A 14,105-nucleotide genomic window follows, 5' to 3' on the forward strand; every position below is an offset into this window, starting at 1 on the left:
TTTCAGAACCCTAGCCCAGAGCACCACTACTTCCATAGAAAGAGAAAAAAAAACCCACAGACATCAAAGAATGAAGATCACTGAAATCACCACATCATCCGGCGAGGATGTTCCCGGCGCCAGCAGTAGCGGCCGTGGACCTTCCACACCAGCCATGGCGGTCCCACCGTCACAACCCAGTGCCACCGTTCCACCCCCTATAGTGGAACCGACGCTCATGAGGCAGTTAGAGAACTTTCTTGGCAGCGTACCCGCAGGCACAGATGCCGCGGCGGTCTACGCCGCCCTCAAAGAACAACTAGGAATCCCAAAATCCAAGAATCCCTCTCCGACTCCCACATCCCAAAATCCCCCACCTTCTCTTCCCAAAACAATATTCCTTCCCAAAACACAATCTCCGCCTTACTCTCCTCAACTTCCCCCTATCATCCCGTTGGTACAGTACAGTGGGGACGACACAGACGATGAGAAAAGGGGGGAGGTTTTTGAGCAGCCCATCGCCGGTCACTCCCAGGACGTATCTACCCCACGGCGGGGGGAAGCAGAGTTAGAGCCGCTCATCGGAGATCCTCCTAGGGCTAGCCCTAGGCCAGAAGAGGGCACCCCTGCCCTAAACGTCCCGTCACCAGTGAGTGGCGGAGGTTCTAACTCCCTCCCTTTTCAAGGGCCACCACAGATAGAAATGGTAGAGATTGATGACGACGACCTGGAGGACTTTCCGCCTCTCCCCAGTGATATCCTACTACAGCAAAGGGAGGCCGACTGGAATTTTCTACCAAATGTCGAGAATGAACCTGCACCAGAAAGGGAGGAGCCGCTACGTTGCCAGACGTGCCGTATGAGGCGGCTTATAGATGAAGCAGAGGCCATGGCGGCCACTCAGCAGAGGAGGGAGGAGGAACCAACGGACCAGAGGCCCCGCGTCGTGCGGCGCCTAGTAGACGAAGAAGAGGCTGCCGATGACAGCCATGCACATAGAGAAAGAAAGACAAAAGGGGAAGGAGCTTGCTCACCATCCTCTTAAGAAAATACGCCCTGCCAGCCAGGGAATAGTGAACAGGGATGCCGCCCAGCCAGCCTCCCCACTGCCGCGAGAAGAGGAAGAAGACAGTGGGACTTAGGGGCGTGAGCTGCGCTGGACCTGGATGTCCAGGAGGCAACAAGGAAAGCCTACAACAGCCCCTGCCGCCGACTACTCTAAACAAACTGTGGCCTTGACCGCAGACCTCCTCCAACAGATACTTGAGTTTGACAATCCCAAATGGCAGGAGAAGGTCAACCAGCGGGTGACCATGGAGAAGCGGCTGAAGGCAGAAAGAAGCTCTACCAACCGTCCCTGGAGAAAATACAAGTCGAAGAGAGGTTCGCCAAGTACATAACCGACATTGGGTTCGAGAGGCTCCTGGAGGTGGATGAGACCCCTGTGCCTGAGGTCTTGGCCAAAGAATTCTTTACTTCTTTCCGATTTACCGGCGACACAGACCTGGAGGCCATGAGCGTCACTTTCAAGGTATTTGGCCGTGGCCAAAAGATAAGTTTAAATGAGTTTTCCATCCGCATGGGACTCTATACAGAAGCCCAAGTGGCCAATGGGGAATGGTTTGGGCGAGATATCGGGCTCCCGCACAAGAAGCCCGACTTCGACCAACAAGCTGTCTGGAAGGCCCTTAGCCATGAGAGAGCTCCAGCTTTCAAAGCCTCTGAGTCCAGGGGAAATCACATCGCTGATCCAGCCCTTTGCCTCGCCTAGGTCTACCTTGGTTGCAATCTTCTGGGTCAAGCTAACACCATGGCTATCATCACCCTAGTTGAGCTATACTTCATGTGGAGCTTGAGAGAACAGAGGAAATTCCACCTGAGCTTTTGGCTGGCCTATTCTATAAATCAGATTGCTACCCGACCTGCCCGCCACTTGAACATCTGCCATCTCCTGGGAGCGTACTTGAGGAGAAACTGGATCCTGGAGATCCAGGAGAGTGTGGAGCGCCCCCGCCGATGCCCTAGACCCGAACTATTTGACCTGGATTTCTTTTTGAGAATACAGGTACTAGAAAAGGTGCGAGACGGGAAGCTTCGCTTCTACACTACCGGCAAGAGGGAGCAATCAAAGGGCCAACAAGAGGAGAGGCCCAGGCTGGCATTGGTGCCCACCCAGAGGACAGGGCGAGAGGAGGCTGCTCAAGGCGACAATGAATGGAAGCTTCGAATGGAGCAAATGATGACACAGCTCGTGGAGAACTCCTACGCCAACCTGGTCCTGATGACTAGGATTGGGACGGTGATGGAGAGGATGCTGGAAGCACTCCGCGATCCAGCTAGCCCCTTGGTGCAACAGCAGCGCAAGGCGCCCACCACCTCCCTCTGCAAGCTCTCCCCAAGGAAGGCGTACCTCCACTCCGACCAGGCCATCCTCTGCTCCTCCTGCTTAGCAATCCAAGAAGAACTAGTATATCACCCTTACCCCACTCGTTCGAATTCAAACAATTTCTATTTTTATTTTGTTTTTCGGCATCCTTTGATTATTGGCACTATCTCCCACTTAGCCTAGTGTCTGGTCTAAGTGTGAGAAGTTTTCCCTGATTTGTTATCTCTGTGCCGTTGCCTAACCTTTTTTCCACTGCATCAAGCTACTCAAGGGCGAGCTAATATGCAGTAGGAGGGGGGAGGGTTAGCCTAATTGAAATCATACATGTCAAACTATGAAAATGTAAACTATTAGATATAATTAAATAGGGCAGTATGCATGGAATTGGATAAATGAAAGATATGAATGCCTGGGGAAGAGTAAGAAAAAGGTCACAGTATGTTTACATGTGAAACTTGATTTCCTAATGTCACGCCCGCATTTTCTAAGGATAGAAAACACGGTTGATCGCGACTAGGGGAGGGTTAAAGAAGCGGGGAAGAAAGGGGGAAATCAACACAACTCAACCATAGCTCGAAACAAATGGGAATAGCTCAAATAAAATCAGAGTATCTCAACAATCAACAATTCACAATGAAAATATCTCAATAATACACTAACTCAAAAGAAACAATATTTAGCGGAAGCATCTCGAGAGTAGAATAATGCTATGTATGAAGACACAACATATTCTAGACATTTGACAGACATTCTTCAACTTTTATGCTCAACACCCACCGCGCTCGTCACCGCTCAACCTCCACATAGGGAAAACACATGCAGGGCTGAGTACTTGATGTACTCAGTGAACAAATGCCAAAACAATTTTATAAAAATAGTTATATCATGCCACCATTGAGTGACCTCGGGGTTTTAACTTGAAAAGGCCTGAGACACTAAAATATCTCAAACATAAACTTTCAACTCATCCTCAAATCCTTTTTCCTCATCATTTCGAAACACAACCATTTCTCCTTTATTTATTTAAGAAACTGCCATATCTGTTCTTTAGGGTGCCATGTAAGGGGGCCACTTTTCACGAGCACGAAAACCGGCCAACCCGTTCGATGACTCACGGTCCCCATCGTGTACACTAGTCCGAGTAGGGACGTACCCTTGCTAGAACCCAAATTCGATTAAACTCATAGTAGGGACTCACTCCCCACTAAACAATCATCAACATCAACATCAACATCAATCTCATCAACATCAACATCAATCTCAGCAACATCAACATCAACATCAACATCATGTGAACGAGAATGTGGCCGCAAACTCGATCACTAGACCGGCCGACCCAAAAGACGGCTCACGATCCCCATTGGTGTACACTAGCCTGAGTAGGGACTCACTCCCTAGTCAGACCCGAATTTGATTTCAATAGGTCTAGTAGGGACAACTCCCTTGCTAAACAAACAGGTAGGCATTTCTCAAAACAAAAACATGACATGATATTCCCTTTTGGAAACTTTATTTTCATCAAAAACGTATTTGAAGCATAAATCATTTTTTCTGCATAGGTCGAGCATCATCTCACATCACATCAACAAAGCCAGGCAGTTTATAATATCACTCAATAAATCAACACATAACACCACATAACAGGCGCAACAATACTTTCACTTTGATCACATAAATCACACAATCATGTAATAATTGCAATCACAGTCATTTCGTCACATAAAATGATGCTCAAATCAATATATTAAATCGAAAGCTCTTGAAAATATTTAGTTCGAAAGCCCACCTCGTTCGTTTAATTTTCTGAATTTGAATTCCTTACTTCAACTTTAATTTTGTCCGCTGAAAAATCCCTTCCTTGTCCATGCTTGTCTTCTCTTTTATTTGTTTTTGAAGTCGGCTGACCATTTGCGATCCCAAATGGTCTGACATCAAAATTAATCATGGTAGTCAATCTCCCCGATTTCTCCTTAATTAATCCGCCAAGGTAACTAAATTAGAGTAGCCCAATCTTTCATGTCCATCAACCCAAAATTTAGATAAAACAAGGACTAAAACTTCTTCAACTTTTTTTCTCAAACTTACGTGAACAGTAAACTCGAGTTGAAGTCCCCTTCTTCTTCTCGATCCCTCCTTCCGTCTCCCATCTCTCTCAAATTGCGTACAACCTCATCTCTCCGTCTCTCTTCTATCTCCATCGCTCCAGCTCGGCTTTCGTCACCTCCCGAGCTGCCTGCCCGGTTTATCCAGCCTCGGCTGTTCACGGAGAGCGCCACTGCTGTCCCTTATTTGCCTCCTCTTTCTCTCTTTCACTGTCGAAGTCCAGCCGCCGCTGCTCCAGATCGAGACAGCCGCTGTCCGCCTAGCAACCGTCGTCACGACCGTGAACTCTCCATCTTTTCTCGTTTCAATTGCACAGCGTCGTCATGCTTTCTCCACCGCCGTCGTGGGCTGTGAAGTCCGCTCGCCGCTGTTGTTGTTGGTTGTGAGGCTGCTGATCGGAGTAGCAGTCGTCGTCGTCCGAATCCATCCGCGTCTCCGTCTCTGTCATCTCCTCTCCTGGCGCTGCACCGCGCCATCCAGCCGTTGTCGTCTCCGGCGTGAGACCGCCGCCGTCGTCTCCACTTCATCACTTCGCAGCTCCTCCGTCTGTCCAATCACGCCGCTGCTGCTCCACCTGAAATCATACCGCCGCGAGACTCCATTGCTGATCCGAAAAGGAACGCAGAGCAACTCCCTTTCTTCCCCTTTTTTCGAAACTGAAAGCAAGGCGTGGGGTGTGGAGTTGTGGGATATACAGTATATATATATATATCTATATTGTGAGTAATAAAAATCTTGTTGATATTGGCCGAGATTTGCTCCTAAATAAAAACTGATTTATTTCTCCTTCTCAAAATGTGATAACCGAAAAGGGAGTGGAGAAGGGCTCAAAATTGGTGAGATAAAAACTGACTTGGTCTTCTTCAAAATTGGGCTTAAAAAAGAAATAGTTTAAAAAAGAATTGGGCTTGGAGATAATTAAATTGGGATAGAGAAAGAATAATTGTTATAGGCACCAAAATGATATTTCTTCTCTCGACAAACAAAACAAAGACGAAAAATTTTCCGGTGTACAAACGACTTCCTTTAAAGAATAAATAAGAAGATAGAAAAAGTCGGGGTATTACACCTAAATTGATCAATTTGAATGAATGCTGCTTGACCAAGGGCAACATGCATCAGTTTAGGGGTAAAATGTATGCTACTTGATCAGTTTATCGCGCAAAGCGAGTGTTAATTGTGCAGGAATGCTGCTTGACCAAGGGCAACAAGGCCAAACAGATCAAGCTGGCACAGAAGGCGAAAAAGGCCAAAAAACTGGGTGGGTTGATCAAGGAGGTGATCAAGCAATTAGGCGGGGGACCACTGCATTCTAGAAGGAAGACATGTGAGGTTGATGCGCTGGAAGGCGAATCCTCATTCTGTTATTGAAGAACTACGACATTCTAGAATATTGACACGTATCAATTGATGAGGCGCGCGATCCCAACAAGGACGAATATTCGCTGCCAAAGTTGTTATCATAGCTGGAGGTTGTGTGAGGAACTTATAAATAGAGGATGCAGCGCCATAATAATTATCTTTTTCTTCTTCGGCATCTTCTTCCTTCTCCTAGGTTTTAGTTTAGTTTTCCGCCTGTTTCCTGGTTCCAAATTCTTCCCCAGTTCCAAAATAGCCTAGTTAAATAGTAGAAATGGTCAGTTAGAAAGAGAGCGGCCGAAGGGAGCGCGACAGAGAAATCAATATCTATTCAGTGCCATCTCAAGTTTCCGACCGGGGACTTCTCGGTTTTTTTCGCTCTCTTACTTTCTTGTTTTCTGAAATTGTTAGCTTAGTTAAATTTCATTTTGTTTCGTAGTTAAAGACTCTTGCTTGTATTCCGCACTCTCCAGTTCTATGTTTGAAATCTTTTATAAAAATCAAAGTTATTTCCGGCATCTTGTTTCCGGCATCTTGTTTACTGTTGCAGCTAGTTGCGCTTTGAAATCCCAGATCAAGTGTTTGAATCTTCATTATGTTGAATGACAGAATGGTTCGTAGTCTCGTAGCATGATTAGGTAGTTAAGTCGTTGTTCCAGTCTGCCGTTTAATTGGTCCGTTATCTGTTGTTTGCATGATGAGTCCCTTGATCAAGTAGTTAGTTTATATTATGTCTAGCGTAATCCAGTAGTTTAAAAACTCCCAACTTAAAGCGTGGCAGCAGCCGACCCCTGTTCACTATTCACACACTTAACGCACTAGTTTCACTGTGGGATCGACCTCGTATTTGCCGCTTTACTGTTAAAGTAGTGCATGTTTGGGAGTTCTAAATGTTTTTCGTGAACGAGAGAGAACGCCTTGTTCAAGTGGCAATGACATTTGCTAACTGATCCACCTGGTCGGTTATTCTTCCGTATAACTTGATCCATCTGCGTGTATTCTCTCTTCCCTTCGCCACTCTCTCATTGGATACTCTTAGCGAAATGTTGTTCCATTACCAAAAGTAACAGTAAAAAGTAAGAACGTTAATTAATTGTGAACAAGTGAAAAAAATTAGTGCCAATTAATCGTGGACGAAGGAAGTAATAAAAGGCATAATTAATTAGTAGTAATTAAATAGCCACTGAGCATAAGTTATACTAAGCACTAGTGTGAAACCTATCAAAACTAACAAAGAAATCATTTTAGGTCGTGATTGTTAAGTAATAGTAATTTACATTGTTTTATGCTTTAGAAATGTAATCATATTCATACCCTAAGGGTTCGTTTGATACCCCTGTATAACCTAGAAAACGGCTTATTTCTGGTCAAACTCAAATGTTTGATACTTATGAGTATTTACTGTCGGGCCCGTGAAATGTGCGAGGCCCATGTATCTATTCCCACTTACAGCAGTTACCTTTTCGGAGCCTACCCCTCCGATATTTTTTTGATGTGTCAAGAAAAAAATTCTTTCCAACATTTGCCCCTCTAATATTCTCTTTTGCATTCCATTTGTCTTATCACCACAACTTTCTCCAATGAATCCATTGTTTTTGTGTAGGGAGATTTCACTGGTTATTTGGCTATGAAGTTACATTGAAATATTTCAAATTTGTTTGACAAAAAAACATGGTGCCGAGTCTGCACGTGACAGATTTGAACATCCAAAACATCGTCGGCGTTGTAGTCCGTTGAATTGTGATTATTTTCCGGCAGATTCGTGAATGAGAAAATCGACAAAGAAAAGGAAATAACTTAATATCTAAGGCGGATTCTTGAAGATGAAGCTGCAATTAGTGAAAATCCATAGCGATTTGAAGAATGAAATACGGCCAACTATTTCAGGCGAAAAACTCATCAGCTTCTTGTGGAATAGCAAAGCCCGGCTGTGAAGATTTGAAGAGGGTGAAGCAGCTAAAAATTTCTTTTTTAATCACATGGATTTTGATTATGATTCTTTAGGGGCTATTGATGGGAGTGCGAAGAACTTTTGGTTGTAATAGTATATGTTGATAAGTTTTTTTTTGCGGCCATTGATTCAGTTGAGGATGATTTCTGAATAAAAGTTTTTTTGCTGCCATTGATGACAGTGGGAAGATCGTTCCAAAGAAATTAACCTTTTTTTTGGCATTACACGTAATAAGATTAAAATTTTTAAAAGGGTAAAAATGTAATTCTTATTGACACATCATGTTCATGGGTTAATATCACTAGCATAACAAACATACAACCAAGAAAATAATTTCAACGTATTTCTAGTCAATTATCTTGATTATTTTATGTAGAAATCATGGAATAAATATGCCCGGTCAATGGATTTTGACCAAATAATACATATGACGAGACATCTAATTTTGTGAAATAAAATGATATAGCGTCGATCTACATTTTACTCAGATAAATGTAGTATATTCACTTTCTCAAAACCGATTTCCGTGAGTGAGAAATAGTAGGATTAAAGTTGGGCATAATTAGCTTTTAATTAAAGCTTGGAGTTGGAGCTTAGGGAATAATTAACTAGTGTTAATTATCCCGCATTGAAGAAGTGACACATCTTTTAATGTGTTTAAATTAAGTGACTTTATGTTACTTAATAATTATAGTAGACCAAGATGGGTGAAAGAGCCCACACGCGCGCGCCGCCGTCCGCCCGCCTGAGCCCGATCCCGTGCTCGTGCTCGCGGGCCGCGAGCCAGGTCCTGATCTCGATCTTGGCAATTGGTCTTTGGGTGGTCTTTGAGCTTGGGTCTGGACCCGTAGTAATCTTTTTAGACCACCGCTGAGTCAGCAATCTCAGTGGCTTGACACATCGTCAAGCGTGGCACAGTCAAAGCCTACAAGGCTTCCACGTGAGAAATCCACACACTCCACACGCGAAAGGCACACTCCTGCCACACGCTTGTGACCGCCGACGGTTACGACTCTGCCATGATGAGCCTTCATGGCTTGGTTGACCCTGCATTGTGGCTTGGCCTATAAATAGGCTAGTCATTCCACTGCATTAGACACAATATTCACAAGCATTTGCATCATAAGCTCTCTCCCTCTCTCTGCATGTTTTTTTTATGTCGAAAGCTCTGCCCTTTCCTCCATCCAGTTCGACGGAGCTCTGTTGATTGCGATGCTGCTTCACCAGAGACGTAGCCGTTTTATCTTTGGGGACGAAACGCCAATCCGAAGAGCACTACCGGGGCGTATCTCGTCTTGCGGAAAGAGGCAACCTCGACTCGGCTAAACAACTGTTCACGGTTACTGTTTCAATTTCTCAATTGTAATTTCATTCTAGTTCAGTTTCCTCTTTTGTATTCCTTCTTTGGGTTGTATTACGCCTGGCTTTTATCTCTTGTAATCTCAGAATCCAACAATCACAATACGAGATAAAACTTGCCTTTGAAGGAATTTGGACCATAAACTGAACTAAAACTTTCGAAACTTTAAACACCTTTTGCTGGAGATGTCGGCTGAAGCCAACACTGTCGCTGCTACCACCACCGCTGTAACTCCATCCACCATGGCGAACACTGGACCTGTCAACACTTCATCGATCCCGACGATGATGCCCACTCCCGGGCGCTATCCATCTTCGTCAACAACCCCTTGGGAGTTTGTTAACCCCCTTGGGCACACTGGTGGATCCACCTCGAGTGGATCGGTTGGTTCCACTCTTAGTGGTTCCTTCGGATCCTGTAATGGATCGAGTGATGGGGCCTTCGGGTCTCACACGAATGTTGGGGCCTTCGGGTCTCACGCGGGTGCTAGTTCCTTCGGGGATAGTACGATCATGGCGGGCTCTATGCCCAACATGAATGGTGGGGGCTCTATGCCCAACCATGTTGTTGGCTCCTTCGGGGGCAACGAAATTGGTTCCTTCCATGGACCAAGTTCGGCACCGTTGGCACCAAGAATGATGCCACATGCCGAGAAGCCACCAAAGTTGGGAGGATCTGACTTCAAAAGGTAGTACCAAAATATGTTGTTCTACTTGACAACATTGGGCGTCGTCAACTTCCTCACGGAAAACGAATCGCCCGCGCCAAGTGATCAAGAGACTAGGCTCGAAGTCATGGCGGACTATGATGCTTGGAGGAAAGGGGATTATCTATGTAAAATTTTTATTTTAAGTGCATTAGATGATAGCCTCTACAATGTATACTCCAATGTAACCACATCTAAACAAATGTGGGAAAGCATAGAAAAGAAATATAGCATACATAATGCTGCAGGTACTGAACAAGTTGTAGCATCCAAGTTTATAGACTACAAGATAGTCGACTCTCGACCCATCATGGAGCAAGTCCAAGAGCTCCAAATGATCATCCACGCATTAGTGGCTGAAGGGATGACCTTGCCCGACAAATTCCTAAGGTGCACGATCATCGACAAGCTTCCTCCTAGTTGGAAGGATTTCAAGAGCTATCTCAAGCACAAGCGAAAGCAGATGACCCTTGAAGACTTGATCGTGAAATTGCGCATTGAGGCTGATGTGCGCAAAAGAGACCAAAAGGCTAAAGGCTTCACCCCACTTGAAGCCAAAGCTAATCTATTGGAGCGGGGCGGTCCCTCCAACAAACGCCCTCGCCCAAATCGTCCAAGTGACCAAGGGAAGGGAAAGCAGCCTACAAAGAAGTTTGAAGGCGATTGCTACAAATGTGGCAAACCGGGCCACTTTGCAAAGGACTTCCGCAGCAAGAAGAAGAGGTCGGCTGCCCATGTCGTTGAGAAGGAGTTCAGGGACTGGGATGAAAACGACCTCATTGTTGTGGTCACTGAAGAAGTTAACCTTGTTGACGACAAGGGTGGCTGGTACATCGACACCGGCGCTACTGCTCATGTCTGCTAAGATAGGAGTAAGTTTGCCTCCTACACTGCTGTTGAAGGGAGGAAGATCAACATGGGGAATCAAGCATCGTCCGAAGTCCTCGGCGTTGGCAACGTGATTCTCATGATGACGTCTGGCGTCACAATCACTTTGAAGGATGCGCTGCATGTCCCGGACATCCGCAAGAACATAGTGTCAGGATCAATACTAGTTAATAAGGGGTTTAAACTTGTATTTGAGTCTGATAGGTTTGCATTGTAAAAGTTTAGAAAATCCCTCGGAAAAGGTTATGTAACCGATGGGCTTTTCAAGCTTAGTGTAGCAACTCGCAGTGTTGCAAAGCCGTTGGCTAATAATAATAAAGCATCTACTTCCTCTTACTTGACTGAGTGTTCAAATTTGTGGCATTGTAGATTGGGACATGTAAATTCAAAAGCCTTTACAAGACTAGTGAATTTAGATTTACTAAAGGCTAATGAAGTGGATACCCAAGATAAATGTGAAATTTGTCTTGAAGCAAAAATGACTAAGTTGTCGTTTCACTCGGTTGAACGAAGCACAAAACCCCTTGAATTAATTCACACGGACGTATGCGATTTAAAGATGGTGCAAACTAGAGGTGGTAAAAAGTACTTTATCACCTTCATAGATGATTGCACAAGGTATTGCTACATTTATCTTTTAAAAAGTAAAGATGAAGCAATAGAAGCGTTCAAAAATTATAAGAACGAAGTTGAGAATCAACTTGGTTGTAAAATCAAAACGATTCGAAGCGATAGAGGAGGCGAATATGTAGCCCCGTTTGAGGAGTTATGCAACGAAAGTGGTATAATTCATCAAACAACTGCTCCATATTCACCACAATCTAATGGTGTCGCAGAACGCAAGAATCGAACTCTAAAAGAGATGATGAATGCACTGCTTCTGATTTCAGGATTACCACATAACATGTGGGGGGAAGCTGTATTGACAGCCAACTATATCTTGAATAAAATCCCTCTCAAAGGAAAAGATATTACTCCTTATGAGTTGTGGAAGGGAAGAAAGTCATCCTACAAATACCTCAAAGTGTGGGGGTGTTTGGCAAAGGTGATGGTTCCTCCGCCCAAAGAAGTTACAATCGGACCTAAGACGGTTGATTGCATCTTCATTGGATATGCACTTAATAGTAGTGCATATTGATTTGTTGTTCACAAGTCTGAAATATCAACTATTACAGTAGGAACAACGATTGAGTCAAGGAATGTTGTATTTCTTGAAAATACATTTCCTTGCAAAGACAAGGAAAAAGTCTTAACCAATTCTGAGACAAGAATTGAAGAGGAAGCCACTAGTTTTAAACCAGTGGAGATTGAAGCCACTAGTTCTAAATCAGCGGATGAGGAACTTGAATCGCGCAAGCGTACAAGGCCCGATCCAAAGGACACAGTACTAAGACGTGGTACTAGAGTCAGAATACCAAAAACATTTGGTCCTGACTACATTGTTTTTATGTTAGATGAAGAACCAACATCTATAAAAGTAGCCTTCAATGGCCCAGACGGGCTACATTGGAGAGAAGCTGTTCAAAGCGAAATTGACTCAATTTTGCTAAAACACACTTGGGTGTTGGTAGATTTACCTGAAGGTGCGAAACCTCTAGGTTGCAAATGGGTACTTAAAAGGAAATTTAAGGCCGATGGAACAGTGGATAAGTATAAAGCCCAACTAGTAGTAAAGGGTTTTAAACAAAAGGAATGACATGACTTCTTCGATACATATTCACCTGTAACAAGGATTACATCTATCTGAGTGCTTCTCGCTATTGCTGCATTGCACAATCTTGAGATTCATCAAATGGATGTAAAGACCGCGTTTCTAAATGGTGAATTAGAAGATGAAATTTATATGGAGCAACCCGAAGGGTTTGTAGTACCTGGACAAGAGAAAAAGTTATGCAAGCTCGTAAAGTCTCTATATGGATTGAAACAAGCGCCATTGCAATGGCACTTGAAGTTTGATAATGTGATGTTATCAAATGGGTTCAAAATCAACGAGTGCGACAAATGTGTCTACATCAAGAGCACCAATAACGGCCATGTTATAGTGTGTCTATACGTTAATGATATGTTAATCTTGGGTAGCAACACTCAAGTAATCAACGATACAAAGGTCATGTTAAAGAGAAACTTTGACATGAAAGACATGGGTCTAGCCGATGTAATTCTTGGAATGAAGATTCTAAGAACGTCTGATGGAATCATCTTAACACAATCTCATTATGTTGAGAAGATATTGAATAAATTCAAAGCCTATGATGGCGCGCTGGTTAAGACTCTAATTGAACTTGACGTTCACTTGAGCAAGAACAAAGGCGAGCCCGTTACACAAGAAGAGTATGCACGGGTCATCGGATGTATCATGTACTTGACTAATTGCACTCGACCTGACATTGCTTGTGCCGTGAACAAGTTGAGTCGTTACACGAGCAATCCAAGCAAGGAGCATTGGAGAGCTCTTGTGAGGGTTTGAGATATTTAAAACATACTAAAAATCATGGGCTACACTTCTCGAGATACCCCCGGTACTTGAAGGGTACTGTGATGCAAATTGGATATCCGATAATAGAGTCTCACTTTCAACAAGTGGATACGTCTTTACTATTGGGGGTGGTGCTGTATCGTGGAAATCCACAAAACAGACATGTATAGCCCGATCAACAATGGAATCGGAGTTCATTGCCTTAGATAAGGCTGGTGAGGAAGCCGAGTGGCTTAAGAACTTCCTTGAAGATATTCCATGTTGATCTAAGCCAGTGCCGCCAGTGCTGATCCACTGCGATAGCCAAGCGGCTATTGGAAGGGAAAACAATGGTTTCTATAATGGTAAGTCTCGACATATACGTCGACGACATAACACCGTGAGACATTTGATCACAACAGGAGTGATTATAATTGACTATGTGAAGTCAATAGATAATCTAGCGGATCAGCTAACCAAAGGGTTAAACCGTGATCAAATGAATAAGTTGCTAGAGGGAATGGGTTTGAAACCCACAAATTAGAGAATTGTCATAGTGGTAACCCAACCATGATGACTGGAGATCCCAAGAACTTGGTTCAATGGGAAAACTAAGCTATGAGAGTTCATGAAAAACACTCAACTATATCTATCCCTAAAGAGCAATAAAGTGTTGGAGAACTTTCCTAGTGGTAAAGGATAAGTCTATGACCTTTAATGGTTCTTAAGGATCTCAAAGAGATGGAGTTCTCAAAGAGACCAAGTATGACAAGGTACTTGACTAAGAATCACCTATGTAAGTGCGAAGTGTGGTCGCTTCATAAAACGCACTTATGAATCCAAAGTGGTGTCCAAGACCGCAATGGACACAAAACGTGAGAACGGATGAGGTTGAGGTGTTTAAGCATTAACACCATT

The sequence above is a fragment of the Salvia splendens genome, chromosome 9 (assembly GCF_004379255.2).
Source record: "Salvia splendens isolate huo1 chromosome 9, SspV2, whole genome shotgun sequence".
In the NCBI taxonomy this organism is placed as follows: Eukaryota; Viridiplantae; Streptophyta; class Magnoliopsida; order Lamiales; family Lamiaceae; genus Salvia; species Salvia splendens.